The sequence below is a fragment of the Notamacropus eugenii genome, chromosome 2 (assembly GCF_028372415.1).
Source record: "Notamacropus eugenii isolate mMacEug1 chromosome 2, mMacEug1.pri_v2, whole genome shotgun sequence".
NCBI classification, from domain to species: domain Eukaryota; kingdom Metazoa; phylum Chordata; class Mammalia; order Diprotodontia; family Macropodidae; genus Notamacropus; species Notamacropus eugenii.
This window is the reverse complement of record NC_092873.1, coordinates 479724427-479733423: the sequence shown is the minus strand read 5'-3', so window position 1 is coordinate 479733423 and position 8997 is coordinate 479724427.

The following is an 8997-nucleotide window of genomic DNA, read 5'->3' as shown; positions in this document are numbered from 1 at the left end:
ACAAAACACGCACAAAAGAGATACAAAGTAACCTCGCGGAGCTGTAGCTGCTGGGGAGCGGGGGGGCGGGCTCGCCCAGGGCAGCGGCGGCCGCCCCCAAGGCCATGCCCGGTGGGAGGGAGGGAGGACCAGCCGGGGCGCAGCGGGGACCGGGCACAGGCTGGCACAGAGGGGATGAAATCCTGACTAGTGAAGAGAAGGGGGTGATGACCGGGGTAGGGAGTGCCTAGCGCTCGCTTAGTACAGTACCTGACCGGTGGGATGGAAAAGTAAGGAAATGGGCATTTATTAAGCAAGCACCTACTACGTGCCCGGCACTGTGCCAAGAGCTTTGCACCTGCTTGTTTGAGCCTCACAACAACCCTGCGTAGTAGATGCTGTTACTATCCCCGCGTTACAATTGAGGAAACTGAGGCATCGTAGGGAGCCCCCACAGCTTGGAAGTGTCTGAGGCTGGATTGGACTGCACCTTCTCTCATGCCAGATAGGAGCACCGCAGCATCCAGATCTTGGGGGGCACTTATCCGGCAGGTTCTGGGTCGTGAGAGCAGTTACCTAGTTCATAGAGAAGAGGTTAGGGGTGCTTGGACCCGGAGAACGCCGAGGCAGAGTCGCCTGGAATAAATGCACACACTGAAGCGGTCTTTCTGTCAAGAGACACTTCATTGAGAAGCCAGTAGAAACCTGCAAAGTCCCTGTTGGGAACTTGCACCTTAACTGGGGGGGAAGGGGTGAATCTAGAGCTTATATACAAAAGGGGCATGGGAAAGGAATGCCAGGGATACTAATTTGATAATCTAAGGGTCCAGGTGTCTTTGGGAACTACGGATGGGAAAGTGCAGGGAGTATACTTGACCTTGAGGGAGGTGTCAGAGGCGCGGACCTTGGGGAATCCCGGAGGAGGAAAAGTCCTTGGGCCAGCCAGGGACAAAAATCCTTGGGCCAGGCACCCCTCTGTCTGTTCTGTAAGGGAACTACAGAGTCAAGCCTGCAACAAGGGAAAATTTGCTCACAAGGAGGTGGGGAGCTGGGCTACCCTCAGAAACATGGTCTTAGGGCTTTTTGGAGTCCAGCTCCCACCATCTCCTAGTATTCATCTATTCCAACTCTTTTCCCTATGATAATGGACTTCAGCATACAAGGTGATGTCCTTTCAAATACTCTGGTCCCCTAAGCTTCTCAATTTTCTTGCCTCCTGTGACTATTCCTATCCATAAAATTAAGCACCAAATATGTGCCTGGCACTGGGGGGGTTATAAAGACAAAAATGTATCAAAAAACTTACACTCTGCTAGGGTGAACAACATGACTGGGAAAACCACAACTTCCTTGATTGCTTTGGTGCCAAGTTTAGCTGAATCTCCTTTCACAAAGACTATTATATCCATTCCCTTCTCTGTCCTCAGTTCAGTCTTCCCAAATTGATTTCATGACATGGGACATGCTGCCAAAGGACTGCCTAGCATAGTGTGCCAGCATCAAAGAAGGCACTGTGCTCTGTGAGCAAAGCAGAATTGAAATAGCTCAAGAGAAACACAAGATGCGCAATGTTAGGGAATCCACCCCAAATGTTCATGTGGACTATTTGTACCAATCTGTGAAAAAGCATTCCAAGTTTGTGTTGGTCTGATCATCCACAGTTGGACACACTATATCTTGACCCTGACATAATGATGTCATTTTGGTCCTCTTGGAGAGTGAAGGAAAACAACCAAACATCATCCCAGTTGGCCCTCATCCACTTTTACCTGAACTGGCAATTGTCCACTTGAGGGCAAGGATTATTTTGTATGCTACTAGTTGATAAGTTAATTTTAAAAGCAATTATAATAGTGACTTGAGAGGAGGGATACATTGCTTCAGATTAGCCATATCTCATGTGGATAATTGACAGAGGAGTATTTGTAATATATTTACTGTCAGAGCTTCTATTTGTCAAAATCCTCCAAACCAAGTTAATGCATACGACTGAAACAACTGAACAACAGTACACACACACACACACACACACACACACACACATATATATTTATCTGTGTACATATAAACATATAGACATACACACAAAAATGCAAGTTGCAGGAAATAATGAGGCAAAGACTTGTGAACTACTCAAAAACCTCATATCTATAGGTCATATTTTTTCTGCAAAGAATGTAGGAAAGCATTGAATAGACTTAGTAAGCAAGCAAAGAAGGGAGGGTAGGAGGAAAGAAATGCAGAGAAAGGAAGGAGGGGAGGAAGGAGTGAAAGGAAGGAAGTAGAAAGAGAAGAAAGTATTTATTGTTTTAACAGTTAATGAATGACTGCTTATTGCTATGGCTACCATAGAATTAGTATGTGTAAAGCCAGACCATCGACTAGTTAGAGCAAAGATCAAAGCCAACATCAAATTAGAAAAAAAAAAGCTAAAGTTGAGAAGAAATTGCAAACAATTATAACCTATTTAAAGTGACCTGTCTGCATGAGACATTGATGGCCTAAAAACAGAAACTGAAAAAAAGGCAAAGATATTTATTATCATGACTTCCTACAAAAGTTTGACCAAGGTAAAGCAAGCCACAAGAAAGTCTAACCACCTCCCTCAACCCCACCCCCCAAATAAAAAGCCTCTTATATTGCTCCTAGAGAACAGGGACTATTTGTAATTTTTTCTTTGCCTCCTTAACATCTAGCACAGTACCCTGCACCTAGTAGGTACTTAATAAATGCTTATGGAATTGAATTATCAAGTAATATTTGTCCTCCTTGCAAACAGAGAGAGGAAATAGCCAAGGTAACTCACACTCAGGAAAAGGCAGCAGATCATGAGCAGAATCACCTTATAAAGCAAGAAAATACAGTGGGAGAGAAAACAAGCCTACAGAAAGCTTGGCGTGAGATCCAAGTAAACTGTATCATCATCCCTGGAACATTTATAGATCAAAACTGGCAAAAGTACAGTAAATAGACGTAAAATGGAACAGATTTGTCCACGTTTCTATAACAATCTACTTTCATCATAAGGCACAGAAAACTTCCTCATTTGGAACCTAACACCTCAGTCTTCAAACTGCTATTTAAAGACATAGACTGCCATTTGGGAAGATAAAGTTTGTAAGAGAAATAGAACCAAGAAATCCACACAGAAGAAATCCCTGCTGGATGTGAGAGTCTTGAAAGAATTGAGGGATTATGTTACATAATAGTTCAAAAGGGGAGGGGCAGGGAGAGGAGATAGCAAAAATAATGGAGAAAAAAACTCACATACAGTATTAATGGCCCCCAAAGCCAGTTAAGGGATAGTGAACATCTAGAAAGGAAAACCGTGAATGTATGTGGTATAAGAAATGATGAGCAAGTGGACTTCAGAAAAACCTGGAAAGAATTATATGAACTGATGCTGAGTGAAATGAACAGAACCTGGAGAACATTGTATACAGTAACAGCTACATTGTTCCATGACTGACTTTGATAAACTTATCTCTTCTCAGCAATACAAGTATGTAAGACAACTCCAAAAGACTCATGATAGAAAATGCTATCCACATACAGAAAAATAACCATGAAGTCTAAATGCAGGTGGAAGCATACTATTTGCTCTTTTTTTGTTGTTTTGTTTTTTTTCCATGGTTCCTCCCATTGGTTCTAATTCTTTACAGCGTCACTAATGTGAAAATATGTTTAATATGAATGTATATGTAGAGCCTGTATCAGATTGCATGCCATCTTGGAGAGGTGAAAAGGGGGAAATTTTAAACTCAAAATCTTAGGGAAATGAATGTTGAAAACTAAAAAGAAATAATTTAATTTAAAAAACAAAAGAAAACCATGATCCCCAAGACTGAACATGTCTTGGTTAGAAAACATCATGCCTGACTAACTTTATTTCTTTTTTAGTTATGGTTACAAAATCAGCACCCAACAAAGTCCCATTCTAGTCCCTCATCGTGGCATTGCAGTTACCCTGAGTTTTTGAAGCTTATTCCCAAACTCCTAATTCTACAGATGAGGAAACTGAGGCCAAGAGAGACTAAGTGAATTGCCAAAGGTCACACAGGTATTAATTGGATGACTAGTATTTGAAACCAGGTCCTCTGGGTTCAAATTTAAATAAAAAGTTGGAAGCCTAAAGGAAGTTGCAGTTAAATGGCATTGATAAGTATATAGAAAATATATGGAGGATGGGGAAGGGAACGACCTTTTAATAAGTGTCCACTGTGTACCAGGCACTGTGTTTAGCACTTTATAAGTATTATCTCACTGATCCTCAAAACAACTTTGGGAGCTAAGTGTTATTATGATCACCATTTTACAGATGAGGAAACTGAGGCACAGTGACTTGCCTATAGTCACACAGCTATTAAATGTCTAAGGCCAGATTTGAACTCAAGTCTTCCTGACTTTAGGTCCAGTGCTCTGTCCAGCAGAATAGATATACAGATATAGATATTTTGAAAAAGAGGATACTAGAAGATGATTTATTTCTGATGTAGGAGTCATTCCTGAATCATCAGCTAATTAAAGCAAAAGTGAAAATTAATACAAGACTAAGAGAAAGAACAAAGAAAAAAGAGACAGGATGTACATAAAAATTAATACAAGACTAAGAGAAAGAGCAAAGAAAAAGAGATGTACAATTTAAAATGTCAACCTGACATTTAAATGAATTAGTTGTACTGAAAAATGGCAAATGGATGGAGTGAAGGATGTTCTCTCTATTTATAAAGATTTCATGTGGAAGTTTAACCCATATCAACTGAATGCCATAATAAAGAGACCATTGAGGAGACTTTCCCCCTTTTCCCAGAAGTAAGAATGTGTTGATGGGAAGCACTAGATTAACTGATGAATCTCTGAGTATTAGCACTGATACCAAAGGAATTATCCTAATTCCTGTGGTTTCCTAGTCTGCTCATGACTGATGCTTCCATGAGTGCATGTGATCCTCACACCTAAGGCTACCAATTCCTTTGTTTATTTCAGTATACAAAAACATAGACCCTTCCTAGCTCAGAGCATTCCAATAAATCTTCAGATTTGAGCAGGGCTGATTTTCTGGATTGTGATTGTGTATTTAGATGGTGTCATTGACCAGAATCAGTATGAGACTAGGAACCAAGACTGGAAATGAGACAAAAGCATTACGTCTTCTTGTATCCTTTTCTTAAGCATTTCATCAGTTGTTTTTAATGCTGTCCATAAAATTTGTCTTTAGATCAAAAGCGGTGAGCTGATGTCTCTGTTCCCTGAAATGCCATCCTGGTCTAGCACATCTGGTGATGAGGATGTGATCTCAGAATATGAACTCACTGATGTCATTTATAATGTGAACTTGGTACATCAAGCAGTGGTAGAGATCCAAGGTTGAAAAAACCCAAAACTATTATTTCTGTGCTCTATTTTTATCAAGAAGCTTTTTAAACTGCTGCCTGTGATTAGATTAGACAAAGGAAATGGGTGGAAATAAATTTGAAAGGGCTAAGGAGATATTCTGAGTGTAGAACTAGCATTAGCAACATTAAGTACACTGAAGAGGATTCCCTATAGAAGATGAGGTCCTCCACAGTCTGGCTCAAAAATCCTCAGTGAAATCAGTAATCATTCAAAAGAACCTAGTCTAATTATCTACATGGGAAAAAACAAATCAATAAAAAAATCAATCAGCCAACCAACCAACAAATGAGTTAACATTTGTAAAGTACTTTGCAGACATTAAAATGCTGTATAAATGCTTATTGTTATTATATACCTACTATCTGCCAGGTACCACTATGCTGGGCTCTAGGAATACAAGTACAAAGAATGAAATAACCCTTACTCAAAAGGATCCTCAGTCTAATTGAGGAGGCAACAAGTACATGTAAAAATCTGTATAGCATGAATATAAAGTTAATAAATACAGATGTATACGAAGTAGTTAAATACAAAAGTTTTTCTCTGTACCGTGAAATGAATCAATATACCACCAGTTTCCCACTACCTTGACCCAAGAAAAGGAAAAAAGCTTGTCCTGGGTCTGGTAATGATGATCACCCTGTGTATTAAACCAGATTCTTGACCCTCCCCAGATGCCATTAGGGGAAGGAAATACATCAAAATCATTCCTATATTGAAGGCAGGAATAGTGATGGAAAGCTATACTTGTTCAAAATTTAGAGAGATACAATGACAAAATGGCAGGATGGGATGCAGGTCCCAAAATTCATGATGCCATGATACCCAGAGTGAGTATATCCCCCCCCCCCAAAAAGGGCTTATAACTAGAAATAAACAGTAGCCCCTGGTGCAAAGAGAGATGAAGGATATAACTGAAGTCTCTTGACCAGGGAGATACCCACCTCTGGCCTGGTTCCCACTCATTTTTGCAATCCAGAGAGCAGGAGGCAGGGGAAGGCTGAGGTAATTCTCCAATGGAGTGGACTTTTGGATTAATGTATTTTCTCCCTGGGTCACATCTAATCTGGTCAGTTGCTGAGACTTGAAGGGGCTTCACTGAACCCAGATCATCAGATCCCAATGACAATATCATGCTGCTTCTCCATTTATATACGGATGTTCCATGGATGGATGGTTTGCCTGTGTTCATCCTTCATTTTAGAAGACCATGACATCAGAGAAATTATGATATGACTTGCACTTGACTTTGTTTTGAGTGAGGGAAGGCTGTGCAAGGTCACCAACTTCACCTTCTCTGCCTGAGCCATCTGGGTCCAGTGACCAGATATTCATCAGAATGACTGGACATGGCCCAGGATGTAATGGGAGACCTTGAATTTTTTAGGCTGGTCATTACAGATACTCACTTAAAGGGAGGTAATGCCCATTGAGTGAATAAGCTTCTTTAAGAAGTGGTCAAGGAATTGCCCTTTTAATGAACAAAAGAAGAAAGAACTAAATCAACAGAAAGTGTTCCTAGTGATAATCACTCTAAGCCAGTCATTAAGTGGAGCTTGGGCAGGGACCTTTTGCTGTCCAGCCCATGGGCTTCAGAGTACACTGGGTTTAAGGTTTTGGGAACAGGAAAGAAGGAAGGAAGGAAGGAAGGAAGGAAGGCAGGAAGGAAGGAAGGAAGGAAGGAAGGAAGGAAGGAAGGAAGGAAGGAAGGAAGGAAGGAAGGAAGGAAGGAAGGAAGGAAGGAAAGGAGGGAGAGAGAGAGGGAAGAAGGGAGAGAGGGAGGAAGGACATTGAGCCAGTAAACCCCAAAGCCCCAAAGGAAGGGAAGAGGGAGACAGAAGGGAGAAGATGAACTGGGTTACCCAGTTAACTGGGTCCCCACTCAGGCAGCTTGGTCTTCTCACAGTCTATGTTCATCTTTCATTTTCAGAGAAGAACATGACATCAGAGAAATGATGACATGACTTGCACTTGACTTTGTTTTGAGGGAGGGAGGGCTGTGACGCACTTGACTTTGTTTTGAGTGAGGGAGGGCTGTGCAAGGTCACCAATCTCACTTTCTCCTCCTGAGTCATCTGGGTCCAGTGACCAGATATTCATCTGGATGACTGGAGATGGCCCCGGATGATTTGTATGCTACTGAGGAACCTTGTAGTTAAATTTGAGATGAGTGTGACTGAATGAGACACAGCCACCTGTAATCTATCTGCATATTTTTTCAATTAACTAAGCATTTACTAAGTACCTACTAAGTTCAAGGTAAGGCTGCAGTGGTTAGAGTGCAGGAACTGGAATCAAGAAAACCTCTGTTCAAATCCAGCTTCTGATGCTTCCCTGCTAAGTGATCATGGGAAAGCCTCTGAGTTTCAGGAAACTCTGTAAGACTTCTGTATAAGTCATATATTTAGAGTTTGCATGACAACAAAATTATAAGTCCTTGACAAATTGATGTACATTCAAGGCACTTTGCTACTGTGGTAGCATTCTTCCTATTTCAATACTTAACACCAGGCAGCCATCTGGTCATAATTCCAAGTATAGTGTATGTATCTCCATAGTTACTCTTCAAGCTCCTGTTGCCATGGTGATAGTTCTGTGTCTTTCATGGGATTTAGCATTAAGGGCCTTCCATCGAGTCTCAAATAAATAGTGACAAGATATTCCAAACCTAGTTATCGAGAAATCTGAGTTTGAGTCCCTGCATTTATCCACTCTGAATGAACAGGACATGGAAGAAAAGTGCTAAAAGCATTATATTCAATGAAAATCCCTATATGTCTCATCTTCTTTCTTTTTTCTCCCCTGTAGAAAAAATATAAATGTTTTCAGAGTGGTTCTAGGGCTTCAGGTAAAAGAGAATTCAACCAACATGGAGCAATGGGATATAGTGAAAAAAAATTGTCTGCTTTCAAGCCAAGGATTGGAGCTCAAATCTACACTCTGCCTTTCACTAGTGACTCTGGACAAGTTATTTAACTTCTCTGGCCCTTAGTTCCTCCATCATAAGATAATGAGATTGGACTAGATGACATACAGGTGAATTCTAAGGCTAAACCTATAATCCTATAATACTTCTCTCAGCAAAGGGCTCATCCACATTCCCTGGGGTCCTTCTTAAATTGTTCCTGTCTCTTTGCTGTTTCTATCTCTTCTTCCTACTCTAAATAGTAGGAGAAATTCAGAGGAAGTGAAGGAGAAAGAAGAAGGAGGAGGAAGAGGAGAGGGAGGAGGAGGAGTTCTGCTAGAGAAATAAGACAAGGTGACAGTGGTTGGAACTGGAGTATTCTGATTACATACACACACACACACACACACACACACACACACACACACACACACACACATATATCCTTCAGCTGGGACTGAGTCAGATGCTCCTCATCCTATGAAAGCAGCAGAATTCAGACACAGTATCAGACACTGAAAACAAGGTAGACCAGAGTAATATAGGACCTAAAATCTCAGGACGTATGTTTGGCTCAAAGTTCAGAGACTTCTTAATATTAGCATGAAATGTGATCTTCGATGATCCACTGATTTGTCTCTATATCTGTAAGATACAGATAATACTTGCTTTGCATTATCCTTTATGGGTCTTTTGAAGCCAATTTATATTTTAGG